The following is a 17,899-nucleotide window of genomic DNA, read 5'->3' on the forward strand; positions in this document are numbered from 1 at the left end:
TCTCTATATGTTGCCAACTTGTACTTCCCAAGCGCTTAGTACAGTGCTCTGCACACAGTAAGCGCTCAATAAATACGATTGATTGATTGATAGAAGGGGGAGACAGAGAATAACAACAACAACAACAACAACAATCGTATTTATTGAGCGCTTACTGTGTGCAGAGCACTGTACTAAGCGCTTGGGAAGTACAAGTTGGCAACATATAGAGACAGTCCCTACCCAACAGCGGGTTCACAGTCTAGAAGGGGGAGACAACAAAACAAAGCATATTAACAAAATAAAATAAATAGAATAAATATGTACAAGTAAAATAGAGTAATAAATATATACAAACACATATACATATATACAGGTGCTGTGGGGAGGGGAAGGAGGTAAGGCGGGGGGGGATGGGGAGAGGGAGGAGGGGGAGAGGAAGGCAGGGGCTCAGTCTGGGAAGGCCTCCTGGAGGAGGTGAGCTCTCAGTAGGGCTTTGAGGGGAGGAAGAGAGCTAGCTTGGCGGATGTGCGGAGGGAGGGCATTCCAGGCCAGGGGGATGACGTGGGTCATTTTAAGCGCTTACTATGTGTGAAGCACTGTTCTAAGCACTGGGGGGGATACAAGGCGATCAGGTTGTCCCCTGTGGGGCTCACAGTCTTCATCCCCATTTTACAGATGAGGTAACTGAGGCTCAGAGAAGTTGTGACTGGCCCGAAGTCACACAGCTGACAATTGGCAAAGCCGGGATTTGAACCAATGACCTCTGACTCCCAAGCCCGGGCTCTTGCCGATGAGCCACGTTGCTTCTGCATCCCCCTCTTCGTCAAACAGAAACTCTTTATCATTGGCAAGGAGGAAGATGGAGAGGAGGAAAGAGAAGCAGGGGTCTGGGGAGGAAGAGGCTCTTTTCACTGATATTTGAACATTCAGACACTGGGCAACTCCTACCCCCCTCGTGCTGCAGAGCTTAAGGTGTAAATGAAAAAGCAAATAGCTGTGACTGCCAAGTTAGCACTCTGCTCTCTGGAATTTCCAGACGTCTCTCTGGGGCTCGGCCATCACTACCCTAATCTCCTGTTTTGGGGCCAGGCCAGGCTCAGAGACAATTGACTTGCTGCTTGAGGGTCTCCTTCACTAATGAGCGTGAAGTTTAGGACTCACCAGCCAAGTTTGGATCTTTTTTTTTTAATGGCATTTTTTTAAGCACTTACTATGTGCCAGGCACTTAACTAAGTGCTGGGGTAGGTACAAGATAATTGGGTTGGACACCGTCCATGTCCCACATAGGGCCCAGACTTTGGAGTCAGAGGTCATGGGTTCAAATCCTGACTCCGCCACTTATCAGCTGTGTGACTTTGGGCAAGTCACAACTTCTCTGTGCCTCAGTTACCTCATCTGTAAAATGCGGATGAAGACTGAGTCCCCTGCGGGACAACCTGATCACCTTGTAACGTCCCCGGGGCTTAGAACAGTGCTTTGCACATAGTAAGCGCTTAATAAATGCAATTATTATTATTATTATCATCATTAATCCCCATTTCACAGATGAGGTAATGGAGGCACTGAGAACGTAAGTAACTGGCCCAAGATCACACAGCAGACAAGTAGCAGAGTTGGAATTAGAACCCAGGTCCTTCAGACCCCCAGGGCTGTGCTCTATCCACTGGAATATGCTGCTTCTCAGATTTATTTTGTAAGAAAAAATCTCAGTGCAGGTTGAGAAACCAAGCCTGTCTCCTCAGGTGTGAGTTGGGTATGGTAATCGAACATTTAGTCAATGGTATTTATTGATCGCTTACTGCACTTCGAGCACTGTAAGTCCTTGGGAGAGTGCAAAACAATGATAATAATTACAATAATAATGATGGTGTTCGTTAAGCACTGTTCTAAGTGCTGGGGTAGATACAACGTCATCAGGTTGTCCCATGTGGGGCTCACAGTCTTAATCCCCATTTTACAGATGAGGTAACTGAGGCGCAGAGAAGTTAAGTGACTTGCCCTAAGTCACACAACTGATAAGTGGCAGAGTCGGGATTAGAACCCATGACCTCTGACTCCCAAGCCTGTGTTCTTTCCACTAAGCCATGCTGTTTTCCCCAGCAACAGAGTTGGTAGACACAGTTCCTACCTTCAAGGAGTTTTCAGACTACTGGGTATTTAATTCCCACTTCTCAGATGAGGAAAGAGGGTAAGTGCCTTGCTCATGGACAGACAAATGATGGAGCTGGGATTAGAACCCAGTTCCCGATTCCCGGGCCTGTGCTCTTTCCATTAGGCCACACTGCTTTTTCAGATATAGCCACGATTGCCCTATGAATCAAAGAGTCCCGGGACTTTGGTGGTCATGGGTCCAAAGTTTCCACCGCCAGAGAGCCCCAAATCCTGATGAGGATGGGAGGAAAAACAAGAAACAAGAGAAGTTCCAGGCTCACCACCCCCTGGGGTCACCCCTACATAGTGGCATTTTTTTATTAAGCGCTTACTATGTGCAAAGCACTGTTCTAAGCGCTGGGGGGATACAAGGTGATCAGGTTGTCCCACTTGGGGCTCACAGTCTTAATCCCATTTTACAGACGAGGTAACTGAGGCACAGAGAAGTTAAGTGGCTTGCCCAAGGTCTCACAGCTGACAAGTGACGGAGCACGGATTCGAACCCATGACCTCTGACTCCAAAGCCCGTGTTCTTTCCACTGAGCCATGCTGCTTCTCCAACATCCTTTCTGAGCTTGGAAAGTGGCCATTAGCCAGATCAGAAAATTAAAGGAATGGCCATTCAATGGAGCAGATCCACCTCTAGACTCTGGTTCCCCCTCTAGACTGTAAGCTTGTTGTGGGCAGGGTACATTTCTGCCAGCTTTGTTTTATTGGACTCTCCCAGGTGCTTAGTACAGTGCTCTGCATATTGTAAGCATTCAATAAATACCATTGATGATGATGATGAGGATCCAGAATCTTTTCCTTCTAGACTGTGAGCCCACTGTGGGGTAGGGACTGTCTCTCTATGTTGCCAACTTGTACTTCCCAAGTGCTTAGTACAGTGCTCTGCACACAGTACTCAATAAATACGATTGATTGATTGATTGTCAACGAGGGGTCCCCCATGGGAGGAGTGAAGGGAAGATTAGTATACTTGCTCTGAGTTAAGAGGTTGGAAAACAGCTGAGAGTAGTCAATCAATCAGTGGCACTTATTGAGCACTTACTTTGAGCAGAGCACTGAACTAAGCACTTAAGCTTAGCGTGGCTGAGTGGAAAGAGCCCGGGCTTTGGAGTCAGAGGTTGTGGGTTCAAATCCCGGCTCCGCCAACTGTCAGCTGTGTGACTTTGGGCAAGCCACTTAACTTCTCTGTGCCTCAGTTCCCTCATCTGTAAAATGGGGATTGACTGTGAGCCCCCCGTGGGACAACCTGATCACCTTGTATCCCCCCCAGCGCTTAGAATAGTGCTTTGCAAATAGTAAGCGCTTAATAAATGCCATTATTATTATTATTATTATTATTAAGCCCACCTGGTCTCTTCACCTAATTATAATAATAATAATAATAATAATTGTGGTATTTGTTAAGTGCTTACTGTGTGCCAGGCACTGTACTAAGCAGTAGAGTAGATACAAGCTAATCAGGCTGGACCCACACAGGGCACACAGTCTTATTCCCTCCTCAAAAACCTCCAATGGCTACCGATCAATCTGCGCATCAGGCAGAAACTCCTCACCCTGGGCTTCAAGGCTGTCCATCACCTCGCCCCCTCCTACCTCACCTCCCTTCTCTCCTTCTACTGCCCAGCCCGCACCCTCCGCTCCTCCACCACTAATCTCCTCACTGTACCTCGCTCTCGCCTGTCCCGCCATCGACCCCCGGCCCACGTCATCCCCCGGGCCTGGAATGCCCTCCCTCTGCCCATCCGCCAAGCTAGCTCTCTTCCTCCCTTCAAGGCCCTGCTGAGAGCTCACCTCCTCCAGGAGGCCTTCCCAGACTGAGCCCCTTCTTTCCTCTCCCCCTCGTCCCCCTCTCCATCCCCCCGTCTTACCTCCTTCCCTTCCCCACAGCACCTGTATATATGTATATATGGTTGTACATATTTATTACTCTATTTATTTATTTATTTTACTTGTACATTTCTATCCTACTTATTTTATTTTGTTGGTATGTTTGGTTCTGTTCTCTGTCTCCCCCTTTTAGACTGTGAGCCCACTGTTGGGTAGGGACTGTCTCTATGTGATGCCAATTTGTACTTCCCAAGCGCTTAGTACAGTGCTCTGCACATAGTAAGCGCTCAATAAATACGATTGATTGATTGATTTTACAGATGAAGGAACTGAGGCACAGAGAAGTGAAATGACATGGCCCGGGTCACACAGCAGATGAGTGGCAGAGCTGGGATTAGAACCCAGCTCCTTCTGACTCTCAGGGCCGAACTCTATCCACTAGTCCATGCTGCTTGAAAGACCATTGGAGCAGCCTCACTTTCCATCCTCTCACGGGGCCCTGGGGCACTAAATGCTATCGCCATTCCTCCCTTCTCTCCTTCTCCAGCCCAGCCCACACCCTCCGCTCCTCTGCCGCTAACCTTCTCACTGGGCCTCGTTCTCGCCTGTCCCACCATCGACCCCCGGCCCACGTCCTATCTCTGGCTTGGAATGCCCTCCCTCCTCACATCCGCCAAACTAGCTCTCTTCCTCCCTTCAAAGCCCTACTCAGAGCTCACCTCCTCCAGGAGGCCTTCCCAGCCTGAACCCCCCCTTTTCCTCTGCTTCTCCTCCCCTCCCCATCACCCCTACTTCCCCCCTCTGTTCTATCCCCTTCCCTGCCCCACAGCACTTGTGTATATATGTACATATTTATTATTCTATTTATTTTATTAATGATGTGTATACATCTATAATTCTATTTATCTATTTTGATGGTATTGACTCCGATTTGTTTTGTTGTCCGTCTCCCCCTTCTAGACTGTGAGCCCGTTGTTGGGTAGGGACTGTCTCTATATGTTGTCAACTTGTACTTCCCAAGCGCTTACTACAGTGCTCTGCACACAGTAAGCACTCAAGAAATACGACTGAATGAATGAATGAATCTATAATTCTATTTATCTATTTTGATGGTATTGACGCCTATTTGTTTTGTTGTCCGTCTCCCCCTTCTAGACTGTGAGCCCGTTGCTGGATAGGGATCGTCTCTATCTGTTGCTAAACTGTGCTTTCCAAGAGCTTAGTACTGTACTCTGCACATAGTCAGTGCTCAACAAATACGACTGAATGCATTGACTGAATGAATAATGAGTGAATCTGCTAAGAAATGAACCCTCACAGGAAATTCCAGGGAACAGCCAATGGGAAGAAGCATCTCTGCCTGGCAACAACTAGTGGGAAGTAACATCTCTGCTCGAGGCAATCCCTGGAAGCAGCCACCCCTAAAGCCAAGGTCGAGGGGAAAGCCCAGAAGGTAATAATAATAATGATAATAATAATAATAATAATAATGGCATTTATTAAGCGCTTACTATGTGCAAAGCACCGTTCTAAATGCTGGGGAGGTTACAGGGTAATCAGGCTGTCCCACAGTGGGCTCACAGTCTTAATCCCCATTTTACAGATGAGGTAACTGAGGCACAGAGAAGTTAAGTGACTTGCCCAAAGTCAGACAGCTGGCAGAGCCGGGATTTGAACCCATGACCTCTGACTCCAAAGCCCGTGCTCTTTCCACTGAGCCATGCCCAAAGTCACACAGCTGACAATTGGTGGAGTCGGGATTTGAATCCATGATCTCTGACTCCAAAGCCCGGTTGAGTAGCAGAGAGCCTAATAATAATAATAATAATAATAATAATAATAATAATAATAATAATAATAATAATGTCATTTGTTAAGCACTTACTATGTGCAAAGCACTGTTCTAAGCACTGGGGGGGATACAAGGTGAACCGGTTGTCCCACGTGAGGCTCACAGTCTTAATCCCCATTTTACAGATGAGGTAACTGAGGTTCAGAGAAGTTAAGTGACTTGCCCAAGGTCACGCAGCAGACATGTAGCAGAGCCAGGATTAGAACTCATCTCCTCTCGGGCATGCTGGAAGACTGATTGGGGCCATTGCTTGTGCCAGACTACACCCCTAGGGCAGGGTGGATGCTCACAGATAAGTGCCAACTATGATCCTCATTAAAAAGTTATGATAAGTAGTGTCTATTTAGGGTGTGGCCTTGCTCTTCATGGCCTAATGGGACTAAAAGTCAGGAGACCCAGGTTCTAGTCTCAGCTGTGTCACTGTCCCGTTATGTGACCTTGAGTAAGTCACTTGTAGTCTCTGGGCCCACCAGGGAAAATTTTGGGTGGCAACAAAATCCAAATATTTACTCCCCGTGGTGGGAAGAACCATTTCTTTTTATTTATTTTCAATCTCTAATATTTAAGCTTCCATAGGTGTTGCCTTGGTTGGTGTCGTGTGATTTGGTGAAGAGTTCCTTGTTCACTCTGTAAAATGGGGATAAAATACTGATTCTCCCCCTTAGCTTGTGAGCCCCTCGCGGAATACCGATTGAGTCTGACCTTATAATAACAATAATAATAATGATGGCATTTGTTAAGCGCTATGTGCAAAGCACTGTCCGAAGCACTGGGGGGATACAAGGTGATCACGTTGTCCCACGTGGGGCTCACAGTCTTAATCCCCATTTTACAGATGAGGTAACTGAGGCTCAGAGAAGTTAAGTGACTTACCCAAGGTCACACAGCAGACATGTGGGGGAGCCGAGATTAGAACCCATGACCTCTGACTCCCAAGCCCGTGCTCTTTCCACTGAGCCACACTGCTTCTACTTATTATCTTGAATCTCCCACAGAACTTGGTACATCATAACTGTTTATGGCAATCAATGGTATTTTCTGCAAGCCTACTGTGTACAGAGCACTGTACTAAGTGCTTGGCAGAGAACGGGAAGCAAAGGCACCGGTCCCTTGCCTTCAAGGGCTTATAATCTAATGTATGAACACAAGGAAGAAATCCAGATACTAATAATTGGGTTTTATGTTAAAGCACTTACTATGTGCCAAGCGCTGTACTAAGTGTTGGGGTAGATACAAGATAATCGGGTGCCACATGGGGCTCACAGACTAATAATAATAATGGTATTTGTTAAGTGCTTGCTACATACCAGGCACTGTCCTAATAATAATGGCAATAATAATGGTAATAATAATGATGGCATTTATTAAGCGCTTACTATGTGCAAAGCACTGTTCTTAGCGCTGGGGAGGTTACAAGGTGATCAGGTTGTCCCACGGGGGGCTCACAGTCTTAATCCCCATTTTACAGATGAGGTAACTGAGGCCCAGAGAAGTTCAATCAATCAATCGTATTTATTGAGCGCTTACTGTGTGCAGAGCACTGTACTAAGTGCTTGGGAAGTACAAGTTGGCAACATCTAGAGACAGTCCCTACCCAACAGTGGGCTCACAGTCTAAAAGGGGGAGACAGAGAACAAAACCAAACATACTAACAAAATAAAATAAATAGAATAGATATGTACAAGTAAAATAAATAAATAGAGTGATGAACATGTACAAACATATATACATATATACAGGTGCTGTGGGGAAGGGCAAGTTCAGTGACTTGCCCAAGTTCACAAAGCAGACAAGTAGCAAAGCTGGGATTAGAATCCAGCTCCTCTGACTCCCAGAGCCATGGTCTTCCCACTAAGTCACATTGCATCCCAAATGTTTGCACATGTATGAAAGAGAAAAAAAAATTACAGGGTGTATGAAGTATAGCCCTGTATAGCAGGTGAGAAGCTAAATATGAACAAGGAGAAGAGGTGGAGGGAGGAAAAGGACGATGAGGAGGAGGACAAGGAATAGAAAGAGGAGGATGAAAAGGAGGAGGGGAAGACAGAGAAGGAAGGGGAAGAGATGGAGGAGAAAGAAGAAGAGGAGAGTGGTAGGTATGTGTGGGCAGAGAGGTTTAGAGCCCGGTAGTTGGATGCTGACTGCTCTTCTGACAGGCATGAAGTTGGCATATGCAATCTGAATTAGGAGAAGAGATTATGTCCCCCAACAATTCTGTTTCTGGGAAGTGACTGTCAACTCTCTTTGGAGAGAAAGGGTCGGTTTTGAAGGCCCCTCCCAGCTGAGTTCCCTGACAGTGCTGGAGCAGTTTTCAGGAGAGCTGCCTCTGGAGGCTGGCTTCTGTTTCTCTCTCACCTTGTGGCAAGAGCTTCTGCCCAGAAGAAAAGGGATGCCAGGAAAGGAGGAAAAGAAAAGGTGCTTGGCCGAGTGGATAAACCATGACCTGGAAGTTAGAAGGACCTGGGTTCTAATCCCAGTTCTGCCATTTGTCTGCAGGTGACCTTGGGCAAATCTCTTAACTTCTCTGTGCCTCGGTTACCTCATCTGTAAAATGGGGATTAAGACTGAGTTTTACAGTCTAAAGGCTCACAGTATTAATCTCTATGTGGGACATGTACTGTGTCCAACCGATTAGACTGTATCTACTGCAGTGCTTACTGCAGTTCCTGACACATAGTACGCACTTCAAAAACATAGAATAAAGAGAGATAGGAGTTGGAATGTGAGAGGCTTAGAGACGTTTAGCCCGCATTTCTAAGAGGAAATGGGAGAGGAAGAGCGAGCTGTTGTTGAGAGAAGATACTTTTGAAAACCGACATTTCCTGGTTTTCCAGATCTCTCCTCTTTCCCCCAAACTAGTGTTTCTGAAGGAGAGGCTACGGAAAACTACGGGACTCCCAAGGCTTATGCGGGTCCCCACATCCCCCCTACCCTAAATTTTGTTCACCTCATCCTTGAGACCTGGGCTTTGGGGCAACAGGTTAAGCTTGTCAGGCCTGTGAAACTGAGCTGAGCATCGAAGTGGGAAAAATTGAGGAATAAAGATGAGTGAAGGTTCTACTCAAATCCCTCAAATTTCAGGACTGGGGTACTTTCAGTATGGATGGCCAACTCTAGCCATGGAGCACTCGCAATGTGCCACATACTGTGTTGGAAGCTGTGGGTGTTTCCAAAATGAGATTACATTTCCTCCCTTGCTTCTTCCCAACTCCTGGCCCCTAAACTGAGCCACAGCTACTGGTTCCTTTGAGCGGCCAAGGCGGCAGGCTCTGTTCTTCCTGAGGCGAGTGCTGCCAGCCAGCTTTGCTCCTGGCAGGCGCTCAGGAGACACAGACCATCCGGGACCACCCAGCTCTCCAGCACGGGCAAACGAAATGGCCAACTGTCACCAGGGCCCGGGAGACATGACAGCTTCATTTCTGCTTTCTCTTTCAGAACATAATTTGAGGAGATTTGCACCTCTCTTCAAGCCACACAAACACTGTCCTAAGAGAGCATATGGACATTCACAAACACACACATATATACACACACACACACACACCAAACCATCCCTGGCCAGAAAATGAACCATGATGTATACACAGTCATTTCCCATTAAACATCCCAAGCTGTACTTTTTTTTTTAATGGTACTTGTTAAGCGCTTACTAAGTGTCAGACACAGCATGGCATAATGGATAGAGCACGGTCCTGGGAGTCAGAAGGACATGGGTTCTAATCTTGGCTCCACCACTTATCTGCTGTGCGGCCTTGGGCAAGCCACTTCACTTCTCTGTACCTCAGTTTCCTCATCTGAAAAACGGAGATTGAGACTGTGAGCCCCACATTTGCTTATATCCACCCCAGCACTTAGTATAGTGCCTGACACATAGTAAGCACTTAACAAATGCCATCATTATTATATTCATAATTTCATTTACCTATATTAATGTCTGTCTCCCCATCTAGACTGCAAGCTCACTGTGGGCAGGGAACATGTCTATTATATTGTTATATTGAACTCTCCCCAGTACTTAAGTACAGTGCTCTGACTGAAAGACTGACTGACTACTGAGCGCTAATCAGGTTAGACACAGTTCAGGGCTTACCTGAAACTCAGAGTCTTAATCCCCATTTTACAGATGAGGAGATACCTCTATCAATCAATCAATCGTATTTATTGAGCGCTTACTGTGTGCGGAGCACTGTACTAAGTGTTTGGGAAGTCCAAGTTGGCAACATATAGAGACGGTCCCTACCCAACAGTGGACTCACAGTCTAGAAGGGGGAGACAGAGAACAAAATAAAACTTATTAACAAAATAAAATGCCTTCCCGTTCCTACCCATCTGACACCTTGGGACTTTGGGACTCAACTCTAAGGCTTCACCTCCAGCACAGCAGTCCTGCCAGGCCTATTTTTAACAACTCTGATTGAAGCTGGTTTCCTGCTGACATTTCCACTCCCTCATCATTATCAGCTCTCCAGCTTCCAGCAGCTTGGATTAGAACACTGAGGCCGGGAGGGGAGAGGGGAGGGAGAAAGAGGTAAGGGAGGAAATTCCAGAAGGTTTGTGTTCATTGCCTCCTGCAAGGGAGAGAGCGTTGATAGATGTCCAGAGACATGCATCACCATAACCCACACATCACCATCACCCAGACAGACGGAAGGAATGTGAAATTGGATGGAAGGACCTCATCGTATTCAGTCAGTCGTATTAACTGAGTGCTTACTTTGTGCAAAGCACTGTAGTAAGCGCTGGGGAGAGTACGCTAGAAGCAGAAATAGCGAGGCTTAGTGGAAAGAGCACGGGCTTGAGAATCAGAGGTCGTGGGTTCTAATCCCAGTTCCACCACTTGTCAGCTGTGTGACTGTGGGCAAGTCACTAAACTTCTCGGTGCCTCAGTTATCTCATCTGTAATATGGGGATTAAGACTATGAGCCTAATAATCTTCAGTGGCTACCAGTCAACCTACACATCAGGCAAAAACTCCTCACTCTCGGCTTCAAGGCTGTCCATCACCTCGCCCCCCTCCTACCTCACCTCCCTTCTCTCCTTCTACAGCCTAGCCCGCGCCCTCCGCTCCTCTGCCGCTAACCTCCTCACTGGGAGGAGGTTCTCGCCTGTCCCGCCATCGACCCCTGGCCCACGTCCTCCCCCTGACCAGGAATGCCCTCCCTTCGCTCATCTGCCAAGCTAGCTCTCTTCCTCCCTTCAAAGCCCTACTGAGAGCTCACCTCCTCCAGGAGGCCTTCCCAGACTGAGCCCCCTCTTTCCTCTCCCCTTCCCCATCCCCCTGCCCTACCTCCTTCCCCTCCCCACAGCATCTGTATATATGTTTGTACAGATTTATTACTCTATTTTACTTGTACATATTTACTATTCTATTTATTTTGTTAATGATGTGCATCTAGCTTTACTTCTATTTATTCTGATGACTTGACACCTGTCCACATGTTCTGTTTTGTTGTCTGTCTCCCCCTTCTAGACTGTGAGCCCGTTGGTGGGTAAGGACCATCCCTATATGTTGCCAACTTGTTCTTCCCAAGCGCTTAGTACAGTGCTTTGCACACAGTAAGAGCTCAATAAATACAATTGAATGAATGAATGAATGAGCCCTACATGGGACAACCTGATAACCTTGTATCTATCCCAGCGCTTAGAACAGTGTTTGGCACATAGTACGCACTTAACAAATGCCATCATCATCATTACACTACAACAATAAATAGATACATTCCCTGCCCACAATTAGTTTACAATCTAGAGGATGAGCATAGGAAGGGCTTGGTTAATTCTCCTATTTGTTTGTTTATAGTATTTGTTAAGTACTTACTACATGCCAGGCACTGTACTAAGTGCTCCTGAAAATCACTCCACTTTCTGCATTAGATCTAAGATAGTGTCAGAAAACCTTTGCTAGGACTGACAGCAGCAGAAAACCAGTTCCTGAGCTATAGAAGCCCAGAGAAGCAGCATGGCCCAGTGGCAGGAGTTTGGGCCTGGGAATCAGAAGGTAATGGGTTCTAATCCCGGCCCTGCGACTTATCTGCTGTGAGACCTTAGGCAAATCACGTCACTTCTCTTGGCCTCAGTTATCTCATCTGTAAAATGAGGATTAAGACTGTTAGCCCCATGTGGGACAGGGACTGTGCCAACTTGATTACTTTGTATCTACTCCAGGGTTTAGAACAGTCCTCTGCACATAGTAAATGCTCAACAAATATCATAATAATTACTGTTATTATTATTAACTGGACCATACCCCAGTTTGAAACCTCGGGTGCCTGGTCCCGGTAGGCTCATTTCTTATGCTCCATGCCCTATTCCTCTACCAAACAATCAATCAATGCATTTATTGAGCCCTTACTGTGTGCAGAGCACTGTTTTGAGTGCTTAAGTGACTCCTGCCCACAAGGAGTTTTCAATCTAGATGTGGGGAGACAGACAATAAAATAAATTCTAGGTAGGAGAAGTTGCTGCCTATAAGTATTTGTACATAAGTACTGTGGGGGTGAGCAGGGGATAGAACAAACAAATACCGTATCTTCCCACCCAAACCCTATCCTCCCCCTGCCTTTCCCATCACTGTAGACAGCACCACCATCCTCCCTGTCTTACAAGCCCATAACCTTGGCATTATCCTTTATTCATCTCACACAACCCATATATTCAATGTCACCAAATCCTGTCGGTTCTACCTTCACAACACTGCTAAAATCTACCATTCCCTCTCCATCCAAATTGCTACTATGCTGGTCCAACCACTTATCCTACCTCATATCTTGACTACTGCCTCTGCCTCCTTGCTGGCCTCCCTGCCAAATGTCTCTCCTCACTCCAGTCCATAATTCACTCTCCTGCACGGATCATTTTTCCAAAAGCCTTTCAGTCCACGTCTCCCTATTCCTCAAGAATCTGCAGTTGTACTTCCCCTTCCGCATCAAACAGAAACTCCTTTCCATCAGCTTTAAACCCTCATTCAGCTCACCCACTCTTACCTCACCTCACTGATTTCCTACTACAGACCAAATTGCACACTTTGCTCCTTTTTTATGACTTGTTAAGCACTTATTATCAGCCAGGCGCTGTACTAAGCGCTAGGGTAGATATGAGCTAATCAGGTTGGACACAGTCCCTATCCCTCAAGGGCTTAATCCTCATTTCAGTCTTAATCCTCATTTCACAGATGAGGTAACTGAGGCACAGAAAAGTTAAATGAGTTGCCCACAGCAGACAAGTGGCAGAGTCAGGATTAGAACCCAGGTCATTCTGATTCCCAGGCCTGTGCTCTATCCACAAGCCATGCTATTCCTCTAGCGCCACCTAACTCACTGTGTCCCGGTCTTGTCTATCTCATGGCTGACTCCTTGCCCACATCCTCCCTATATGCCAGACCACCACTCTCCTCACCTTCAAAGTCTTATTAAGGTCATATCTGCTCCAAGAAGCCTTCCCTAATTAAGCCCTCTTCCTCCCACTCCTTCTCGGCTCAATGGCAAGAGCCCGGGCTTGGGGGTCAGAGGTCATGGGTTCTAATTCAGCGCTTAGAACAGTGTTTTGCACATAGTAAGTGCTTAACAAATACCATCACTATTACTATTAATCCCTGCTCCACCACTTGTCACCCGTGTGACTTTGGGCAAGAAACTTAACTTCTCTGTGCCTCAGTTCCCTCATCTGTAAAATGGGGATTAAGACTGTGAGCCTCACGTGGGACAATCTTGATTACCTTTTATCCCCCCCGCCCCCCCCCCAGCACTTAGAACAGTGCTTGGCACGTAGTAAGTGCTTAACAAATACCAACATTATCATTATTATTCTGCATCAGCTATGCCCTTGGATCTGCCCACTCTGGGCACTTAGTATTCACCCCACTATCCGCCCCACAGCATTTATGTACATATCTGTAATTTATTTATTTATATTAATATCTGTCGCCCCTCTAGACTGTAAGCTCACTGTGGTTAATAATAATAATAATAATGATGGCATTTATTAAGCGCTTACTATGTGCAAAGCACTGTTCTAAGCGCTGGGGAGGTTACAAGGTGATCAGGTTGTCCCACGGGGGGCTCACAGTCTTAATCCCCATTTTACAGATGAGGTAACTGAGGCACAGAGAAGTTAAGTGACTTGCCCAAAGTCACACAGCTGACAACTGGTGGAGCCGGGATTTGAACCCCTGACCTCTGACTCCAAAGCCCGTGCTCTTTCCCCTGAGCCACGCTGCTTCTCCGTAGAGAATGTGTCTACCAACTCTGTTTTATTGTACTCTCCCAAGCACTGAGTACAGTGCTCTGCACACAGTAAGCACTCAATAAATATTATTGTTTGATACGAACTCACCTCTCTGACCACAACAACCTCATCACCTGCAAAGTTGGGTTATTTCAGCAGGTGGACATCTAGAATATGTCTCTGGGGACCAGCTCCTAAACTAAAATATATATCCAGGACCAATACTATTCCAGTTGGGGCAAAACCTCCTAGACACAGTGTGGCCTAGTGGATGCATCACAGTCCTGGGAGTCAGAATGACCTGGGTTCTACTCCCATCACTGCCACTTCTCTGCTGTGTGATCTTGGGCAAGTCAGTTAACTTCTCTGGGCCTCAGTTACCTCATCTGCAAAATGGGGATTAAGAGTGTGAGCCCCAGGTGGGACTGTGTCTAACTTTGTATCTACCCCAGGGTTTAGTATAGCGTCTGGCAGAGTAAGAGCTCAACAGGTATCAGTTTGTTTGTCCTTTTAGCTCTGTGGAAAGGTCATTTTGCAAGATACCAATCAATCAATCAATCGTATTTATTGAGCACTCACTGTGTACAAAGCCCTGCCTGTGCTAAGTGCTTGGGATAGTACAATATAACAGTGTTGGTAAAACATTCCCTGCCCACAGTGAGTTTATAGTTTAGAGGGAGAGACTGACATTAATACAAATACAGAAATTACAGCTATGTACATGAGGTACTGTGGGAGTGAAGGAGGGGTGGGAGCCCTGGGAGCCCTGGATTTTCACCCCGTGGCTGACACCCGATCCAAGGAATGGCAGCTAGCCATTCTCCCAGCTGGTCCAACTCTCCCAAGTTTCAGCGAGGAGCAGAGCTGACAACAGCTGAAAGGGACTGAAGCCATCTGGGATTGTCCTATAAAGAAAGCAGCACAGAAGGAATCCAAAATTCCAATCTGGGAAGCTGGCAGGGGTCGCGAGAATGGGTTAAATAAACTCACGTGTATATTTATATGCATACATATATATATATATGCCAAATTTTAAACAGATGTATTTCACATACAGAAAATTCACTCCCTTTAAGCTCACGCGTCCGTTTTATACAAATCCATCTCAGTTATGTTTGGACTGTGCCAAGTTCAGGGAGTGAATAGTTCAAGGGGCACTGCCAGGCAGGGGGGCAAAGGGTGGAGAATTCCACCCTGTCAGAGTGGACTGCTCCTGGGGGCTTTCTGCCATTATGAAATGGAATTAATACATGAAAATCAGGAAAGGAGCCAGCCTTGGGCACTCCAGACATAACTGACAGCTAATTAGAAAGCTTCATTTGTGCCTAACAGAAAAACCATTTAATAATTAAATGCCTTATCTGTATTTAAATTTCTCTGACAACGTAAACTTAAATTATGGCCAGCCAGCCTATTTTTCTATTTCTATCACTGCAAAAGACATGATATTTTAAGCGATGCACATTCCCTATTGACAGTAAATTGTGTTATGCCACCTGATTTGAATCCATGAAGTGCCCAGTGCTTCACTTATATCCTTGGCCTGGGCTTTTGGATTCCCGAAACACAAAGAACAAAATGCAGAAGCCTCCCTGACATTAATACATCCCTTCTGAGTCCCAGACACTTTGCATAGCAAAAGGAAGCACAAATACTCCGGCCTGGAGTTCGTTAATGCAAATTGGCTGGTCACTGGTAAAGCCCAAGGACTGAATCTGGGTAAGAGCTGAAATCCTTAGGTATCGCCTAATCAGCCTGCCAGGAAGAGGGGCCAGGGTGTAAAAGAGGGAGAAGGGAGAAGACACTGCTGACCTGTTACACAGGCATGGTCCGTCAGTCAACGGTCTTTAATGAACACACTGTGTGCAGAGCACTGTAATAATAATAATAATGATGGTATTTGTTAAGCACTTACTATGTGCAAAAGCACTGTTCTAAGTGCTGGGGGGATACAAGGTGATCAGGTTGTCCCACGTGGGGCTCACAATCTTAATCCCCATTCTACAGATGAGGTAACTGAGGCACAGAGAAGTTAAGTGACTTGCCCAAAGTCACACAGCCAATAAATGTCGGAGATGGGATTAGAACCCATGACCTCTGACTCCCAAGCCCGTGCTCTTCCCACTGAGCCACGCTGCTTCTCTAAGACAACCTGATCACCTTGTATCCCTCCTAGCGCTTAGAACAGTGCTTCGCACATAGTAAGCGCTTAACAAATGCCATCATCATCATCAATGTACTAAGCGTTTGGGTGAGTACAAAATAGCAATAAACAAACACATTCCCTGCCCACAGTCTAGAGGGGGAGAACGACATTAATATGAATAAATAAATTACAAATATGCACATAAGTGTTGTGGGGCTGGGAAAGGGGATGAATAAAGGGAGCCAGTCAGGGTGTTGCAGAAGGGAGTTGAAGAAAAGGAAAAGAGAGCTTAGTCAGGGAAGGCCTCTTGGAGGAGATGTGCCTTCAATAAGGTTTTGAAGCGGGGTAAAGTAATTGTCTGTCAGATAATAATAATGGTATCTGCTAAGTGCTTACTATATGCCAAGCACTGTTCTAAGCGCTGAGGTAAATACAAAGTAATCAGGTTGTCCCACATGGGGCTCACAGTCTTAATCCCCATTTTACAGATGAGGTAACTGAGGCACCAAGAAGTTAAGTGACTTGCCCAAAGTCACACAGCTGACAAGTGAAGGAGCCAGAATTAGAACCCACAACCTCTGACGCCCAAGCCCGTGCTCTTTCTCCTGAGCCACGCTGCTTCTCAGATATGAGGAGGGAGGGCATTTCAGGCCAGAGGTAGGCTGTGGGTAAGAGGTTGGCGGCGAGATAGATGAGATGGAGGTACAGTGAGAAGGTTAGCATTGGAGGAGCGAAGTGTACAGGCTGGGCTGTAATAGGAGTTTAGTACTGTGAGGTAGGAAGGGGCAAGGTGATGGACTGCTTTAAAGTGAAAGTCAGAAAAGGCACCTGAGGGCAAAGATGCATAGCGTAATCCCATTTTTATGTAGTGTAAACCACTCATTCATTCATTCAATCAATCGTATTTGAGTGCTTACTGTGTGCAGGGCAATCAATCAATTGCATTTATTGAGCGCTTACTGTGTGCAGAGCACTGTACTAAGAGCTGGGAAGTACAAGTTGGCAACATATAGAGACAGTCCCTACCCAACAGTGGGCTCACAGTCTAGAAGGGGGAGACAGAGAACAAAACAAAACATATTAACAAAATAAAATAAATAGAATAAATCTGTACAAATAAAATAAATAGATAAATAGGGTAATAAATACATACAAACATATATACATATATACAGGTGCTGTGGGGAGGGGAAGGAGGTAAGGTGGGGGGGATGGGGAGGGGGAGGAGGGGGAGAGGAACGAGGCAGCCTGCATAATTGCAGAGAGAGATCATGTCCACTTGGCCTTTTCAGGGGATGGAAAGAGAGACTGGTTGCTGCAATTTTTCTTTTTTCCTTTTCTTCATGGTATTTGTTAAGCACTTATAATAATAATGGCATTTATTAAGCGCTTACTATGTGCAAGAGCCTGGGAGTCAGAAGGTCACAGGTTCTAATCCTGGATCCGCCACTTGTCTGCTGTGTGACCTTGGGCAAGTCACTTCACTTCTCTGAGCCTCAGATCCCTTATCTGTACAATAGAGATAAGAGATTGTGAGCCCCACATGGGACAGGGACTGAGTCCAACCTGATGATCTTGTATCTACTCCAGTGTGCTCGCTTCGGCAGCACATATACTAAAATTGGAACGATACAGAGCAGATTAGCATGGCCCCTGCGCAAGGATGACACGCAAATTCGTGAAGCGTTCCATATTTTTACATATCTATT

General features: G+C 46.2%; 1 protein-coding gene and 1 non-coding gene across 2 annotated transcripts in view; one reads left to right on the top strand and one right to left on the bottom strand.

Moving 5' to 3' along the window:
* SLIT1 (slit guidance ligand 1) overlaps positions 1-17,899 on the bottom strand; it is a 320,078-nt gene that overhangs the window by 172,600 nt on the left and 129,579 nt on the right. The window lies entirely within an intron of this gene.
* Positions 17,782-17,888, top strand: LOC119926291. Its single transcript, XR_005450179.1, has one exon. It is a non-coding gene; the product is annotated as a U6 spliceosomal RNA (small nuclear RNA).

Source organism: Tachyglossus aculeatus, chromosome 3, assembly GCF_015852505.1.
Source record: "Tachyglossus aculeatus isolate mTacAcu1 chromosome 3, mTacAcu1.pri, whole genome shotgun sequence".
Taxonomy (NCBI): Eukaryota; Metazoa; Chordata; class Mammalia; order Monotremata; family Tachyglossidae; genus Tachyglossus; species Tachyglossus aculeatus.